This window comes from Rattus norvegicus, chromosome 10, assembly GCF_021556685.1.
Source record: "Rattus norvegicus strain SHRSP/BbbUtx chromosome 10, alternate assembly SHRSP_T2T, whole genome shotgun sequence".
NCBI classification, from domain to species: domain Eukaryota; kingdom Metazoa; phylum Chordata; class Mammalia; order Rodentia; family Muridae; genus Rattus; species Rattus norvegicus.
In genome coordinates this window covers 3,200,000-3,220,013 of record NC_141543.1, presented here as the reverse complement: position 1 = coordinate 3,220,013, position 20,014 = coordinate 3,200,000, and positions in this window count along the sequence as shown.

The following is a 20,014-nucleotide window of genomic DNA, read 5'->3' as shown; positions in this document are numbered from 1 at the left end:
ATCTTGAATAACATGCTTATTACTTGCGAATCCTATTGGGAACATACTGAATTCAACATGATAATTTGATTCCGTTCCTGAAAATGTTGCTTTACATTGAAATGCACACTCATACAAGCATGTACCATTGGGAAATCACAGAATTCGCCTAGACATTTTGAAACCATTCATGAAAATTTTAGTATATCCCGAACAGTCCACTTATTACTCCTGCGGCCTATTGGGAGCTAACCATATTCACCATGTTACTGAGATTCGGCTGAGGGAATTTTGATAAATCTTTAGAGTCCACATACTACAAGAGCCTGCTACTGGGATCTAACTGAATTCACAGAGAAACAGTGTTTCAGTTCGTTAAAACGTTGCTCTATCTTGAATAACAAGCTTATTACATGCGAATACTATTGGGAACCTACTAAATTCACCATGATACTTCGATTCCGTTCCTTAAAATGTTGCTATATATTGAAAAGCACACTCATACAAGCATGTCCCATTGGGAAATCACTGAATTCGCCTAGAAATTTTGATTCCATTTGTGAAAATTTTCTATATCCCGAACAGTCCACTTATTACTACTGCGGCCTATAGGGAACTAACCGAATTCAGCAAGTTACTGAGATTCGCCTCAAGCCTTGATAAATCTTTAAAAGTACACATATTACAAGAGCCTGCTACTGGGAACTAACTGAATTCACAAAGAAATAGTGTTTCAGTTCGTTATAACGTTGCTCTATCTTGAATAACATGCTTATTACATGCGAATCCTATTGGGAACCTCCTGAATTCACCATGATACTTAGATTCGTTCCTTAAAATGTTGCTCTATATTGAAAAGCACACTCATACAAGCATGTCCCATTGGCAACTCACTGAATTCGCCTAGAAATTTTGAAACCATTCGTGAAAATTTTTCTATATCCCGAACAGTCCAATTATTACTACTGTGGCCTATTTGGAACTAACCGAATTAACCATGTTCCTCAGATTCGGCTCAAGAAATTTTGATAAATCTTTAAAATACACATATTACAAGAGCCTGCTACTGGGACCTAACTGAATTCACAAAGAAACAGTGTTTCAGTTCTATAAAACGTTGCTCATTCGTGAATAAAAAGCTTATTACATGCGAATCCTATTGGGAACCTACTGAATTCACCATGATACTTAATTTTCGTACCTTAAAATGATGCTCTATATTGAAAAGCAAACTCATACAAGCATGTCCCATTGGCAACTCACTGAATTCGCGTAGAAATTTTGATTCAATTCGTGAAAATTTTTCTATATCCCGAACAGTCCACTTATTACTACTGCGGCCTATTGGGAACTAACCGAATTCACCATGTTACTCAGATTCGGCCCTGGAAATTTTGATAAATCTTTAAAAGTACACATATTACAAGAGCCTGCTTGGGAACTAACTGAATTCACAAAGAAACAGTGTTTCAGTTCGTTAAAACGTTGCTCTATCTTGAATAACAAGCTTATAACATGCGAATCCTATTGGGAACCTACTGAATTCATCATGGTACTTAGATTCCGATCCTTAATGTTGCTAAATATTGTAAAGCACACTCATACAAGCATTTCCCACTGGGAACCCACTGAATTCGCCTAGAAATTTTGATTCCATTCGTGAAAATTTTTCTATATCCCGAACAGTCCTCTTATTAGTACTGCGTATTTATGGTTAATAACCGATTTCACCATGTTACTCAGATTCGGCTCACTAAATTCTGATTAATCTTTAAAGTACACATATTACAAGAGCCTGTTACTGGGAACTAACTGAATTCACAAAGAAACAGTGTTTCAGTTCGTTAAAACGTTGCTCTATCTTGAATAACAAGCTTATTACAGGGGATTCCTATTGGGAGCCTACAAAATTCACCATGATACTTAGATTCCGTTACTTAAAATGTTGCTCTATTTTGAAAAGCACACTCATACAAGCATATCCCATTGGGAACGATCTGAATTCGCATAGAAATTTTGATTCCATTCGTGAAATTTTTTTATACCCGAACAGTCCCCTTATTAGTACTACGGCCTATTGGGAACTAACCTAATGCACCATGTTACTCAGAATCGGCTCACCAAATTTTGATAAATCTTTAAATTACACATATTACAAGAGCCTGCTACTGGGACCTAACTGAATTCACAAAGAAACAGTGTTTCAGTTCGTTAAAACGTTGCTCTATCTTGAATAACAAGCTTATTACATGCGAATCCTATTGGGAACCTACTGAATTCACCATGATACTTCGATTCCGTTCCTTAAAATGTTGCTATATATAGAAAAGCACACTCATACAAGCATGTCCCATTGGGAAATCACTGAATTCGCCTAGAAATTTTGATTCCATTCGTGAAAATTTTCTATATCCCGATCAGTCCACTTATTACTAATGCGGCCTATAGGGAACTAACCGAATTCAACAAGTTACTGAGATTCGCCTCAAAGTTTTGATAAATCTTTAAAAGTACACATATTACAAGAGCCTGCTACTGGGAACTAACTGAATTCACAAAGAAATAGTGTTTCAGTTCGTTAAAACGTTGCTCTATCTTGAATAACATGCTTATTACATGCGAATCCTATCGGCAACCTAGTGAATTCACCATGATACTTAGATTCCGTTCCTTAAAATGTTGCTCTATATTGAAAAGCACACTCATACAAGCATGTCCCATTGGCAACTCACTGAATTCGCCTAGAAATTTTGAAACCATTCGTGAAAATTTTTCTATATCCCGAACATTCCACTTATTAGTACTGCGGCCTATTGGGAACTAACCGAATTCACCAAGTTACTGAGATTCGGCTCTCCAAATTTTTATAAATCTTTAGAAGTACACATATTACAAGAGCCTGCTATTGGGAACAAACTGAATTCACAAATAAACAGTGTTTCCGTTCGTTAAAACGTTGCTCTATCTAGAATAACAAACTTATTACATGCGAATCCTATTGGGAACCTACTGAATTCACCATGATACTTAGATTCCGTTCCTTAAAATGATGCTCTTTATAGAAAAGCACACTCATACAAGCATGTCCCATTGGGAACTCACTAAATTCGCCTACAAATTTTGATTCCATTCGTGAAAATTTTTCTATATCCCGAACAGTCCACTTATTACTACTGCGGCCTATTTGGAACTAACCGAATTAACCATGTTACTCAGATTCGGCTCAAGAAATTTTGATAAATCTTTAAAAGTACACATATTACAAGAGCCTGCTACTGGGAACTAACTGAATTCACAAAGAAACAGTGTTTCAGTTATATAAAACGTTGCTCATTCGTGAATAAAAAGCTTACTACATGCGAATCCTATTGGGAACATACAGAATTCACCATGATACTTAATTTCCGTACCTTAAAATGATGCTCTATATTGAAAAGCAAACTCATACAAGCATGTCCCATTGGCAACTCACTGAATTCGCGTAGAAATTTTGATTCCATTCGTGAAAATTTTTCTATATCCCGAACAGTCCACTTATTACTACTGCGGCCTATTGGGAACTAACCGAATTCACCATGTTACTCAGATTCGGCTCTGGAAATTTTGATAAATCTTTAAAAGTACACATATTACAAGAGCCTGCTACTGGGAACTAACTGAATTCACAAAGAAACAGTGTTTCAGTTCGTTAAAACGTTGCTCTATCTTGAATAACAAGCTTATAACATGCGAATCCTAATGGGAACCTACTGAATTCACCATGATACTTTGATTCCGTTCCTTAAAATGTTGCTATATATTGAAAAGCACACTCAAACAAGCATGTCCATTTGGGAACTCACTGAATTCGCCTAGAAATTTGATTCCATTCGTGAAAATTTTTCAATATCCCGAATAGTCCACTTATTACTACTGCGGCCTATTGGGAGCTAAACATATTCACCATCTTTCTGAGATTCGGCTCTCCAAATTTTGATAAATCTTTAAAAGTACACATATTACAAGAGCCTGCTACTGGGAACTAACTAATTCACAAAGAAACAGTGTTTCAGTTCGTTTAAACGTTCCTCTATCTTGAATAACATGCTTATTACTTGCGAATCCTATTGGGAACATACTGAATTCACCATGATAATTTGATTCCGTTCCTGAAAATGTTGCTTTACATTGAAATGCACACTCATACAAGCATGTCCCATTGGGAAATCACAGAATTCGCCTAGAAATTTTGAAACCATTCATGAAAATTTTAGTATATCCCGAACAGTCCACTTATTACTCCTGCGGCCTATTGGGAGCTAACCATATTCACCATGTTACTGAGATTCGGCTGAGGGAATTTTGATAAATCTTTAGAGTCCACATACTACAAGAGCCTGCTACTGAGATCTAACTGAATTCACAGAGAAACAGTGTTTCAGTTCGTTAAAACGTTGCTCTATCTTGAATAACAAGCTTATTACATGCGAATACTATTGGGAACCTACTAAATTCACCATGATACTTAGATTCGTTCCTTAAAATGTTGCTCTATATTGAAAAGCACACTCATACAAGCATGTCCCATTGGCAACTCACTGAATTCGCCTAGAAATTTTGAAACCATTCGTGAAAATTTTTCTATATCCCGAACAGTCCACTTATTACTACTGCGGCCTATTTGGAACTAACCGAATTAACCATGTTCCTCAGATTCGGCTCAAGAAATTTTGATAAATCTTTAAAATACACATATTACAAGAGCCTGCTACTGGGACCTAACTGAATTCACAAAGAAACAGTGTTTCAGTTCTATAAAACGTTGCTCATTCGTGAATAAAAAGCTTATTACATGCGAATCCTATTGGGAACCTACTGAATTCACCATGATACTTAATTTCCGTACCTTAAAATGATGCTCTATATTGAAAAGCAAACTCATACAAGCATGTCCCATTGGCAACTCACTGAATTCGCGTAGAAATTTTGATTCAATTCGTGAAAATTTTTCTATATCCCGAACAGTCCACTTATTACTACTGCGGCCTATTGGGAACTAACCGAATTCACCATGTTACTCAGATTCGGCCCTGGAAATTTTGATAAATCTTTAAAAGTACACATATTACAAGAGCCTGCTTGGGAACTAACTGAATTCACAAAGAAACAGTGTTTCAGTTCGTTAAAACGTTGCTCTATCTTGAATAACAAGCTTATAACATGCAAATCCTATTGGGAACCTACTGAATTCATCATGGTACTTAGATTCCGATCCTTAATGTTGCTAAATATTGTAAAGCACACTCATACAAGCATTTCCCACTGGGAACCCACTGAATTCGCCTAGAAATTTTGATTCCATTCGTGAAAATTTTTCTATATCCCGAACAGTCCTCTTATTAGTACTGCGTATTTATGGTTAATAACCGATTTCACCATGTTACTCTGATTCGGCTCACTAAATTCTGATTAATCTTTAAAGTACACATATTACAAGAGCCTGTTACTGGGAACTAACTGAATTCACAAAGAAACAGTGTTTCAGTTCGTTAAAACGTTGCTCTATCTTGAATAACAAGCTTATTACAGGGGATTCCTATTGGGAGCCTACAAAATTCACCATGATACTTAGATTCCGTTACTTAAAATGTTGCTCTATTTTGAGAAGCACACTCATACAAGCATATCCCATTGGGAACGATCTGAATTCGCATAGAAATTTTGATTCCATTCGTGAAATTTTCTTATACCCGAACAGTCCACTTATTAGTACTACGGCCTATTGGGAACTAACCTAATGCACCATGTTACTCAGAATCGGCTCACCAAATTTTGATAAATCTTTAAATTACACATATTACAAGAGCCTGCTACTGGGACCTAACTGAATTCACAAAGAAACAGTGTTTCAGTTCGTTAAAACGTTGCTCTATCTTGAATAACAAGCTTATTACATGCGAATACTATTGGGAACCTACTGAATTCACCATGATACTTCGATTCCGTTCCTTAAAATGTTGCTATATATAGAAAAGCACACTCATACAAGCATGTCCCATTGGGAAATCACTGAATTCGCCTAGAAATTTTGATTCCATTCGTGAAAATTTTCTATATCCCGATCAGTCCACTTATTACTAATGCGGCCTATAGGGAACTAACCGAATTCACCAAGTTACTGAGATTCGCCTCAAAGTTTTGATAAATCTTTAAAAGTACACATATTACAAGAGCCTGCTACTGGGAACTAACTGAATTCACAAAGAAATTGTGTTTCAGTTCGTTTAAACGTTGCTCTATCTTGAATAACATGCTTATTACCTGCGAATCCTATTGGCAACCTAGTGAATTCACCATGATACTTAGATTCCGTTCCTTAAAATGTTGCTCTATATTGAAAAGCACACTCATACAAGCATGTCCCATTGGCAACTCACTGAATTCGCCTAGAAATTTTGAAACCATTCGTGAAAATTTTTCTATATCCCGAACAGTCCACTTATTACTACTGCGGCCTATTGGGAACTAACCGAATTCACCATGTTACTCAGATTCGGCTCTGGAAATTTTGATAAATCTTTAAAAGTACACATATTACAAGAGCCTGCTACTGGGAACTAACTGAATTCACAAAGAAACAGTGTTTCAGTTCGTTAAAACGTTGCTCTATCTTGAATAACAAGCTTATAACATGCGAATCCTAATGGGAACCTACTGAATTCACCATGATACTTTGATTTCGTTCCTTAAAATGTTGCTATATATTGAAAAGCACACTCAAACAAGCATGTCCATTTGGGAACTCACTGAATTCGCCTAGAAATTTGATTCCATTCGTGAAAATTTTTCAATATCCCGAATAGTCCACTTATTACTACTGCGGCCTATTGGGAGCTAAACATATTCACCATCTTTCTGAGATTCGGCTCTCCAAATTTTGATAAATCTTTAAAAGTACACATATTACAAGAGCCTGCTACTGGAACTAACTAATTCACAAAGAAACAGAGTTTCAGTTTGTTTAAACGTTCCTCTATCTTGAATAACATGCTTATTACTTGCGAATCCTATTGGGAACATACTGAATTCACCATGATAATTTGATTCCGTTCCTGAAAATGTTGCTTTACATTGAAATGCACACTCATACAAGCATGTCCCATTGGGAAATCACAGAATTCGCCTAGAAATTTTGAAACCATTCATGAAAATTTTAGTATATCCCGAACAGTCCACTTATTACTCCTGCGGCCTATTGGGAGCTAACCATATTCACCATGTTACTGAGATTCGGCTGAGGGAATTTTGATAAATCTTTAGAGTCCACATACTACAAGAGCCTGCTACTGGGATCTAACTGAATTCACAGAGAAACAGTGTTTCAGTTCGTTAAAACGTTGCTCTATCTTGAATAACAAGCTTATTACATGCGAATACTATTGGGAACCTACTAAATTCACCATGATACTTCGATTCCGTTCCTTAAAATGTTGCTATATATTGAAAAGCACACTCATACAAGCATGTCCCATTGGGAAATCACTGAATTCGCCTAGAAATTTTGATTCCATTTGTGAAAATTTTCTATATCCCGAACAGTCCACTTATTACTACTGCGGCCTATAGGGAACTAACCGAATTCAGCAAGTTACTGAGATTCGCCTCAAAGTCTTGATAAATCTTTAAAAGTACACATATTACAAGAGCCTGCTACTGGGACCTAACTGAATTCACAAAGAAATAGTGTTTCAATTCGTTATAACGTTGCTCTATCTTGAATAACATGCTTATTACATGCGAATCCTATTGGGAACCTCCTGAATTCACCATGATACTTAGATTCGTTCCTTAAAATGTTGCTCTATATTGAAAAGCACACTCATACAAGCATGTCCCATTGGCAACTCACTGAATTCGCCTAGAAATTTTGAAACCATTCGTGAAAATTTTTCTATATCCCGAACAGTCCACTTATTACTACTGCGGCCTATTTGGAACTAACCGAATTAACCATGTTCCTCAGATTCGGCTCAAGAAATTTTGATAAATCTTTAAAATACACATATTACAAGAGCCTGCTACTGGGACCTAACTGAATTCACAAAGAAACAGTGTTTCAGTTTTATAAAACGTTGCTCATTCGTGAATAAAAAGCTTATTACATGCGAATCCTATTGGGAACCTACTGAATTCACCATGATACTTAATTTCCGTACCTTAAAATGATGCTCTATATTGAAAAGCAAACTCATACAAGCATGTCCCATTGGCAACTCACTGAATTCGCGTAGAAATTTTGATTCAATTCGTGAAAATTTTTCTATATCCCGAACAGTCCACTTATTACTACTGCGGCCTATTGGGAACTAACCGAATTCACCATGTTACTCAGATTCGGCCCTGGAAATTTTGATAAATCTTTAAAAGTACACATATTACAAGAGCCTGCTTGGGAACTAACTGAATTCACAAAGAAACAGTGTTTCAGTTCGTTAAAACGTTGCTCTATCTTGAATAACAAGCTTATAACATGCGAATCCTATTGGGAACCTACTGAATTCATCATGGTACTTAGATTCCGATCCTTAATGTTGCTAAATATTGTAAAGCACACTCATACAAGCATTTCCCACTGGGAACCCACTGAATTCGCCTAGAAATTTTGATTCCATTCGTGAAAATTTTTCTATATCCCGAACAGTCCTCTTATTAGTACTGCGTATTTATGGTTAATAACCGATTTCACCATGTTACTCAGATTCGGCTCACTAAATTCTGATTAATCTTTAAAGTACACATATTACAAGAGCCTGTTACTGGGAACTAACTGAATTCACAAAGAAACAGTGTTTCAGGTCGTTAAAACGTTGCTCTGTCTTGAATAACAAGCTTATTACAGGGGATTCCTATTGGGAGCCTACAAAATTCACCATGATACTTAGATTCCGTTACTTAAAATGTTGCTCTATTTTGAAAAGCACACTCATACAAGCATATCCCATTGGGAACGATCTGAATTCGCATAGAAATTTTGATTCCATTCGTGAAATTTTTTTATACCCGAACAGTCCACTTATTAGTACTACGGCCTATTGGGAACTAACCTAATGCACCATGTTACTCAGAATCGGCTCACCAAATTTTGATAAATCTTTAAATTACACATATTACAAGAGCCTGCTACTGGGACCTAACTGAATTCACAAAGAAACAGTGTTTCAGTTCGTTAAAACGTTGCTCTATCTTGAATAACAAGCTTATTACATGCGAATACTATTGGGAACGTACTGAATTCACCATGATACTTCGATTCCGTTCCTTAAAATGTTGCTATATATAGAAAAGCACACTCATACAAGCATGTCCCATTGGGAAATCACTGAATTCGCCTAGAAATTTTGATTCCATTCGTGAAAATTTTCTATATCCCGATCAGTCCACTTATTACTAATGCGGCCTATAGGGAACTAACCGAATTCACCAAGTTACTGAGATTCGCCTCAAAGTTTTGATAAATCTTTAAAAGTACACATATTACAAGAGCCTGCTACTGGGAACTAACTGAATTCACAAAGAAATAGTGTTTCAGTTCGTTAAAACGTTGCTCTATCTTGAATAACATGCTTATTACATGCGAATCCTATCGGCAACCTAGTGAATTCACCATGATACTTAGATTCCGTTCCTTAAAATGTTGCTCTATATTGAAAAGCACACTCATACAAGCATGTCCCATTGGCAACTCACTGAATTCGCCTAGAAATTGTGAAACCATTCGTGAAAATTTTTCTATATCCCGAACATTCCACTTATTAGTACTGCGGCCTATTGGGATCTAACCGAATTCACCAAGTTACTGAGATTCGGCTCTCCAAATTTTTATAAATCTTTAGAAGTACACATATTACAAGAGCCTGCTATTGGGAACAAACTGAATTCACAAATAAACAGTGTTTCCGTTCGTTAAAACGTTGCTCTATCTAGAATAACAAACTTATTACATGCGAATCCTATTGGAACCTACTGAATTCACCATGATACTTAGATTCCGTTCCTTAACATGATGCTCTTTATAGAAAAGCACACTCATACAAGCATGTCCCATTGGGAACTCACTAAATTCGCCTACAAATTTTGATTCCATTCGTGAAAATTTTTCTATATCCCGAACAGTCCACTTATTACTACTGCGGCCTATTTGGAACTAACCGAATTAACCATGTTACTCAGATTCGGCTCAAGAAATTTTGATAAATCTTTAAAAGTACACATATTACAAGAGCCTGCTACTGGGAACTAACTGAATTCACAAAGAAACAGTGTTTCAGTTATATAAAACGTTGCTCATTCGTGAATAAAAAGCTTACTACATGCGAATCCTATTGGGAACATAGAGAATTCACCATGATACTTAATTTCCGTACCTTAAAATGATGCTCTATATTGAAAAGCAAACTCATACAAGCATGTCCCATTGGCAACTCACTGAATTCGCGTAGAAATTTTGATTCCATTCGTGAAAATTTTTCTATATCCCGAACAGTCCACTTTTACTACTGCGGCCTATTGGGAACTAACCGAATTCACCATGTTACTCAGATTCCGCTCTGGAAATTTTGATAAATCTTTAAAAGTACACATATTACAAGAGCCTGCTACTGGGAACTAACTGAATTCACAAAGAAACAGTGTTTCAGTTCGTTAAAACGTTGCTCTATCTTGAATAACAAGCTTATAACATGCGAATCCTAATGGGAACCTACTGAATTCACCATGATACTTTGATTCCGTTCCTTAAAATGTTGCTATATATTGAAAAGCACACTCAAACAAGCATGTCCATTTGGGAACTCACTGAATTCGCCTAGAAATTTGATTCCATTCGTGAAAATTTTTCAATATCCCGAATAGTCCACTTATTACTACTGCGGCCTATTGGGAGCTAAACATATTCACCATCTTTCTGAGATTCGGCTCTCCAAATTTTGATAAATCTTTAAAAGTACACATATTACAAGAGCCTGCTACTGGGAACTAACTAATTCACAAAGAAACAGTGTTTCAGTTCGTTTAAACGTTCCTCTATCTTGAATAACATGCTTATTACTTGCGAATCCTATTGGGAACATACTGAATTCACCATGATAATTTGATTCCGTTCCTGAAAATGTTGCTTTACATTGAAATGCACACTCATACAAGCATGTCCCATTGGGAAATCACAGAATTCGCCTAGAAATTTTGAAACCATTCATGAAAATTTTAGTATATCCCGAACAGTCCACTTACTACTCCTGCGGCCTATTGGGAGCTAACCATATTCACCATGTTACTGAGATTCGGCTGAGGGAATTTTGATAAATCTTTAAAAGTACACATACTACAAGAGCCTGCTACTGGGATCTAACTGAATTCACAGAGAAACAGTGTTTCAGTTCGTTAAAACCTTACTCTATCTTGAATAACAAGCTTATTACATGCGAATACTATTGGGAACCTACTAAATTCACCATGATACTTCGATTCCGTTCCTTAAAATGTTGCTCTATATTGAAAAGCACACTCATACAAGCATGTCCCATTGGGAAATCACTGAATTCGCCTAGAAATTTTGATTCCATTTGTGAAAATTTTCTATATCCCGAACAGTCCACTTATTACTACTGCGGCCTATAGGGAACTAACCGAATTCAGCAAGTTACTGAGATTCGCCTCAAAGTCTTGATAAATCTTTAAAAGTACACATATTACAAGAGCCTGCTACTGGGACTAACTGAATTCACAAAGAAATAGTGTTTCAGTTCGTTATAACGTTGCTCTATCTTGAATAACATGCTTATTACATGCGAATCCTATTGGGAACCTACTGAATTCACCAAGATACTTAGATTCGTTCCTTAAAATGTTGCTCTATATTGAAAAGCACACCCATACAAGCATGTCCCATTGGCAACTCACTGAATTCGCCTAGAAATTTTGAAACCATTCGTGAAAATTTTTCTATATCCCGAACAGTCCACTTATTACTACTGCGGCCTATTTGGAACTAACCGAATTAAGCATGTTCCTCAGATTCCGCCAAGAAATTTTGATAAATCTTTAAAAGTACACATATCACAAGAGGCTGCTACTGGGACCTAACTGAATTCACAAAGAAACAGTGTTTCAGTTCTATAAAACGTTGCTCATTCGTGAATAAAAAGCTTATTACATGCGAATCCTATTGGGAACCTACTGAATTCACCATGATACTTAATTTCCATACCTTAAAATGATGCTCTATATTGAAAAGCAAACTCATACAAGCATGTCCCATTGGCAACTCACTGAATTCGCGTAGAAATTTTGATTCCATTCGTGAAAATTTTTCTATATTCCGAACAGTCCACTTATTACTACTGCGGTCTATTGGGAACTAACCGAACTCACCATTTTACTCAGATTAGGCCCTGGAAATTTTGATAAATCTTTAAAAGTACACATATTACAAGAGCCTGCTACGGGGAACTAACTGAATTCACAAAGAAACAGTGTTTCAGTTCGTTAAAACGTTGCTCTATCTTGAATAACAAGCTTATAACATGCGAATCCTATTGGGAACCTACTGAATTCATCATGGTACTTAGATTCCGATCCTTAATGTTGCTAAATATTGTAAAGCACACTTATACAAGCATTTCCCACTGGGAACCCACTGAATTCGCCTAGAAATTTTGATTCCATTCGTGAAAATTTTTCTATATCCCGAACAGTCCTCTTATTACTACTGCGGATTTATGGTTAGTAACCGATTTCACCATGTTACTCAGATTCGGCTCACTAAATTCTGATTAATCTTTAAAGTACACATATTACAAGAGCCTGTTACTGGGAACTAACTGAATTCACAAAGAAACAGTGTTTCAGTTCGTTAAAACGTTGCTCTATCTTGAATAACAAGCTTATTACAGGGGATTCCTATTGGGAGCATACAAAATTCACCATGATACTTAGTTTCCGTTACTTAAAATGTTGCTCTATTTTGAAAAGCACACTCATACAAGCATATCCCATTGGGAACTATCTGAATTCGCATAGAAATTTTGATTCCATTCGTGAAATTTTTTTATACCCGAACAGTCCACTTATTAGTACTATGGCCTATTGGGAACTAACCGAATGCAACATGTTACTCAGAATCGGCTCACCAAATTTTGATAAATCTTTAAATTACACATATTACAAGAGCCTGCTACTGGGAACTAACTGAATTCACAAAGAAACAGTGTTTCAGTTTGTGAAAACGTAGCTCTATCTTGAAAAACATGCTTATAACATGGGAATCCTATTGGGAAACTACTGAATTCACGATGATACTTAGATTCCGTTCCTTAAAATGTTGTTCTATATTGAAAAGCAAACTCATACAAGCATGTCCCATTCGGAACTCACTGAATTCGCCTAGAAATTTTGATTCCATTCGTGAAAATTTTTCTATATCCGGAACAGTCCTCTTATTACTAATGCGGCCCATTGGGAACTAACCGAATTCACAATTTATTCAGATTCGGCTCAACATATTTTGATAAATCGTTAAAAGTACACATATTACAAGAGCAGGCTACTGGGAACTAACTGGATTCACAAAGAAACAGTGGTTCAGTTCGTTAAAACGTTGCTCTATCTTGAATAACAAGCTTATTACATGCGAATCCTATTTGGAACCTACTGAATTCACCATGATACTTAGGTTCCGTTCCATAAAGTGTTCCTCTATATTGAAAGCAAACTCATACAAGCATATCCCATTGGGATATCACTGAAATCGCCTAGAAATTTTGATTCCATTCGTGAAAATTTTTCTATATCCCGAACAGTCCACTTATTACTACTGCGGCCTATTTGGAACTAACCGAATTCACCATGTTACTCAGATTCGGCTCAGGAAATTTTGATAAATCTTTAAAAGTACACATATTACAAAAGCCTGCTACTGGGAACTAACTGAATTCACAAAGAAACAGTTTTCAGTTCGTTAAAACGTTGCTCTATCTTGAATAACAAGCTTATTACAGGGGAATCCTATTGGGAACCTACTGAATTCACCATGATACTTAGATTCGGTTCCTTCAAATGTTGCTATATACGGAAAAGCACACTCATACAAGCATGTCTCATTGTGAACTCACTGAATTCGCCTAGAAATTTTGATTCCATTCGTGAAAATTTTTCGATATCCCGAACAGTCCACTTATTACTACTGCGGCCTATTGGGAACTAACCGAATTCACCAAGTTACTGAGATTCGGCTGACCAAATTTTGATAAATCTTTAAAATTGCACATATTACAAGAGCCTGCTACGGGGAACTAACTGAATTCACAAAGAAATAGTGTTTCAGTTCATTAAAACGTTACTCATTCTTGAATAACAAGCTTATGACATGCGAATCCTATTGGGAACTTACTGAATTCACAATGATACTTAGATTCCGTTCCTTAAAATATTGCTATATATTGAGAAGCACACTCATACAAGCATGTCCCATTGGGTACTCACTGAATTTGCCTAGAAATTTTGATTCCATTCTTGAAAATTTTCTATATCCCGAACAGTCCACTTATTACTACTGCGGCCTATAGGGAACTAACCGAATTCACCAACTTACTTAGATTCGCCTCAAAGTTTTGATAAATCTTTAAAAGTACACATATTACAAGAGCCTGCTACTGGTTACTAACTGAATTCACAAAGAAATAGTGTTTCAGTTCGTTAAAACGTTGCTCTATCTTGAATAACAAGCTTATTACTTGCGAATCCTATTGGGAATCTACTGAATTCACCATGATACTTAGATTCTGTTCCTTCAAATGTTGCTATATACGGAAAAGCACACTCATACAAGCATGTCCCATTGGGAACTCACTGAATTCGCCTAGAAAGTTTGATTCCATTCATAAATATTTTTTTATATCCCGAAATTCCACTTATTACTACTGTGGCCCTTTGGGTACTACCGAATTCAAGAAGTTTCTGAGATTCGTCTCACCAAATTTTGATAAATCTTTAAAAGTACACATATTACAAGAGCTTGCTACAGGGAACTAACTGAATTCACAAAGAAATAGTGTTTGAGTTCATTAAAACGTTGCTCATTCTTGAATAACAAGCTTATGACATGCGAATCCTACTGGGAACTTACTGAATTCACAATGATACTTAGATTCTGTTCCGTAAATGTTGCTATATACGGAAAAGCACACTCATACAAGCATGTCCCATTGGGAACTCACTGAATTCGCCTAGAAATTTTGATTCCATTCGTGAAAATTCTTATATATCACGAACAGTCCACTTATTACTACTGCGGCCTATTGGAACTAACCGATTTCACCAAGTTACTGAGATTCGGCTAACCAAATTTTGATAAATCTTTAAAAGTACACGTATTACAAGAGCCTGGAACTGGGAACTAACGGAATTCACAAAGAAACAGTGTTTCAGTTCGTTAAAACGTTGCTCTATGTTGAATAACAAGCTCATTACATGCGAATCCTATTTGGAATCTACTGAATTCACAATGATACTTAGATTCTGTTCCTTCAAATGTTGCTATATACGGAAAAGCACACTCATACAAGCATGTCCCATTGAGAACTCACTGAATTCGCCTAGAAATTTTGATTCCCTTCGTGCAAATTTTTCTATATCCTGAACAGTCCACTTATTACTACTGCGGCCTATAGGGAACTAACCGATTTCACAAAGTTACTGAGATTCGGCTGACCAAATTTTGATAAATCTTTAAAAGTACAAATATTACAAGTGCCTGGTACTGGGAACTAACTGAATTCACAAAGAAACAGTGTTTCAGTTCGTTAAAACGTTGCTCTATCTTGAATAACAAGCTTATAAATGTGAATCCTACGGGAACCTACTGAATTCACCATGATACTTAGATTCCGTTCCACAAAATGTTGCTATATATTGAAAAGCACACTCAAACAAGAATGTTCCATTGGGAACTCACTGAATTCGCCTAGAAATTTTGATTCCATTCGTGTAAATTTTTCGATATGCCGAAAAGTCCACTTATTACTACTGCGGTCTATGGGAACTAACCGAATTCACCATGTTACTCAGATTCGGCTCAGGAAATTTTGATAAATCTTTAAAAGTACACATATTACTAGAGCCTGCTACAGGGAACTAACTAATTCACAAAGAAACAGTGTTTCAGTTCGTTAAAACGTTGCTCTATCTTGAATAACAAGCTTATTACATGTGAATCCTATTGGGACCATACTGAATTCACCATGATACTTAGATTCCTTTCTTTAAAATGTTGATCTATATTGAAAATCACACTCATACAAGCATGTCCCATTGGGAACTATATGAATTCGTCTAGAAATTTTGATTCCATTCGTGAAATTTTTTCTATATCCTGAGAAGTCCACTTATTAGTACTGCTGCCTATTGGGAACTAACCGAATGCACCATGTTACTCTGATTTGGCTCACCAAATTTTGATAAATCTTTAAAAGTACACATATTACAAGAGCTTGCTACAGGGAACTAACTGAATTCACAAAGAAATAGTGTTTGAGTTCATTAAAACTTTGCTCATTCTTGAATAACAAGCTTATGACATGCGAATCCTACTGGGAACTTACTGAATTCACAATGATACTTAGATTCTGTTCCGTAAATGTTGCTATATACGGAAAAGCACACTCATACAAGCATGTCCCATTGGGAACTCACTGAATTCGCCTAGAAATTTTGATTCCATTCGTGAAAATTCTTATATATCACGAACAGTCCACTTATTACTACTGCGGCCTATTGGAACTAACCGATTTCACCAAGTTACTGAGATTCGGCTAACCAAATTTTGATAAATCTTTAAAAGTACACGTATTACAAGAGCCTGGAACTGGGAACTAACGGAATTCACAAAGAAACATTGTTTCAGTTCGTTAAAACGTTGCTCTATGTTGAATAACAAGCTCATTACATGCGAATCCTATTTGGAATCTACTGAATTCACAATGATACTTAGATTCTGTTCCTTCAAATGTTGCTATATACGGAAAAGCACACTCATACAAGCATGTCCCATTGAGAACTCACTGAATTCGCCTAGAAATTTTGTATCCCTTCGTGCAAATTTTTCTATATCCTGAACAGTCCACTTATTACTACTGCGGCCTATAGGGAACTAACCGATTTCACAAAGTTACTGAGATTCGGCTGACCAAATTTTGATAAATCTTTAAAAGTACAAATATTACAAGTGCCTGGTACTGGGAACTAACTGAATTCACAAAGAAACAGTGTTTCAGTTCGTTAAAACGTTGCTCTATCTTGAATAACAAGCTTATAAATGTGAATCCTACGGGAACCTACTGAATTCACCATGATACTTAGATTCCGTTCCACAAAATGTTGCTATATATTGAAAAGCACACTCAAACAAGAAGGTTCCATTGGGAACTCACTGAATTCGCCTAGAAATTTTGATTCCATTCGTGTAAATTTTTCGATATGCCGAAAAGTCCACTTATTACTACTGCGGTCTATGGGAACTAACCGAATTCACCATGTTACTCAGATTCGGCTCAGGAAATTTTGATAAATCTTTAAAAGTACACATATTACTAGAGCCTGCTACAGGGAACTAACTAATTCACAAAGAAACAGTGTTTCATTTCGTTAAAACGTTGCTCTATCTTGAATAACAAGCTTATTACATGTGAATCCTATTGGGACCATACTGAATTCACCATGATACTTAGATTCCTTTCTTTAAAATGTTGATCTATATTGAAAAACACACTCATACAAGCATGTCCCATTGGGAACTATATGAATTCGTCTAGAAATTTTGATTCCATTCGTGAAATTTTTTCTATATCCTGAGAAGTCCACTTATTAGTACTGCGGCCTATTGGGAACTAACCGAATGCACCATGTTACTCTGATTCGGCTCACCAAATTTTGATAAATCTTTAAAAGTATACATATTACAAGAGCCTGCTACTGGGAACTAACCATTTCACAAAGAAACAGTGTTTCAGTTCGTTAAAACGTTGCTCTATCTTGAATAACAAGCTTATTACAAGCGAATCCTATTGGGAACATACTGAATTCACCATGATACTTAGATTCCTTTCTTTAAAATGTTGACTATATTGAAAAACACACTCATACAAGCATGTCCCATTGGAAACTCACTGAATTCGCCTGGAAATCTTGATTACATTCATGAAAATTTTTCTATATCCCGAACAGTCCACTTATTACTACTGCGGCCTATTTGGAACTAACCGAATTCACCATGTTACTCAGATTCGGCTCAGGAAATTTTGATAAATCTTTAAAAGTACACATATTACAAAAGCCTGCTACTGGGAACTAACTGAATTCACAAAGAAACAGTTTTCAGTTCGTTAAAACGTTGCTCTATCTTGAATAACAAGCTTATTACAGGGGAATCCTATTGGGAACCTACTGAATTCACCATGATACTTAGATTCGGTTCCTTCAAATGTTGCTATATACGGAAAAGCACACTCATACAAGCATGTCTCATTGTGAACTCACTGAATTCGCCTAGAAATTTTGATTCCATTCGTGAAAATTTTTCGATATCCCGAACAGTCCACTTATTACTACTGCGGCCTATTGGGAACTAACCGAATTCACCAAGTTACTGAGATTCGGCTGACCAAATTTTGATAAATCTTTAAAATTGCACATATTACAAGAGCCTGCTATGGGGAACTAACTGAATTCACAAAGAAATAGTGTTTCAGTTCATTAAAACGTTGCTCATTCTTGAATAACAAGCTTATGACTTGCGAATCCTATTGGGAACTTACTGAATTCACAATGATACTTAGATTCCGTTCCTTAAAATATTGCTATATATTGAGAAGCACACTCATACAAGCATGTCCCATTGGGAACTCACTGAATTTGCCTAGAAATTTTGATTCCATTCTTGAAAATTTTCTATATCCCGAACAGTCCACTTATTACTACTGCGGCCTCTAGGGAACTAACCGAATTCACCAACTTACTTAGATTCGCCTCAAAGTTTTGATAAATCTTTAAAAGTACACATATTACAAGAGCCTGCTACTGGGAACTAACGGAATTCACAAAGAAACAGTGTTTCAGTTCGTTAAAACGTTGCTCTATGTTGAATAACAAGCTCATTACATGCGAATCCTATTTGGAATCTACTGAATTCACAATGATACTTAGATTCTGTTCCTTCAAATGTTGCTATATACGGAAAAGCACACTCATACAAGCATGTCCCATTGGGAACTCACTGAATTCGCCTAGAAATTTTGATTCCCTTCGTGCAAATTTTTCTATATCCTGAACAGTCCACTTATTACTACTGCGGCCTATAGGGAACTAACCGATTTCACAAAGTTACTGAGATTCGGTTGACCAAATTTTGATAAATCTTTAAAAGTACAAATATTACAAGTGCCTGGTACTGGGAACTAACTTAATTCACAAAGAAACAGTGTTTCAGTTCGTTAAAACGTTGCTCTATCTTGAATAACAAGCTTATAAATGTGAATCCTACGGGAACCTACTGAATTCACCATGATACTTAGATTCCGTTCCACAAAATGTTGCTATATATTGAAAAGCACACTCAAACAAGAATGTTCCATTGGGAACTCACTGAATTCGCCTAGAAATTTTGATTCCATTCGTGAAAATTTTTCTATATCCCGAATAGTCCACTTATTACTACTGCGGCCTATTGGGAGCTAAACATATTCACCATCTTACTGAGATTCGGCTCTCCAAATTTTTATAAATCTTTAGAAGTACACATATTACATGAGCCTGCTACTGGGAACTAACTAATTCACAAAGAAACAGTGATTCAGTTCGTTAAAACATTCCTCTATCTTTAATAACATGCTTATTACTTGCGAATCCTATTGGGAACATACTGAATTCACCATGATAATTTGATTCCGTTCCTGAATTTGTTGCTTTATATTGAACTGCACACTCATACAAGCATGTCCCATTGGGA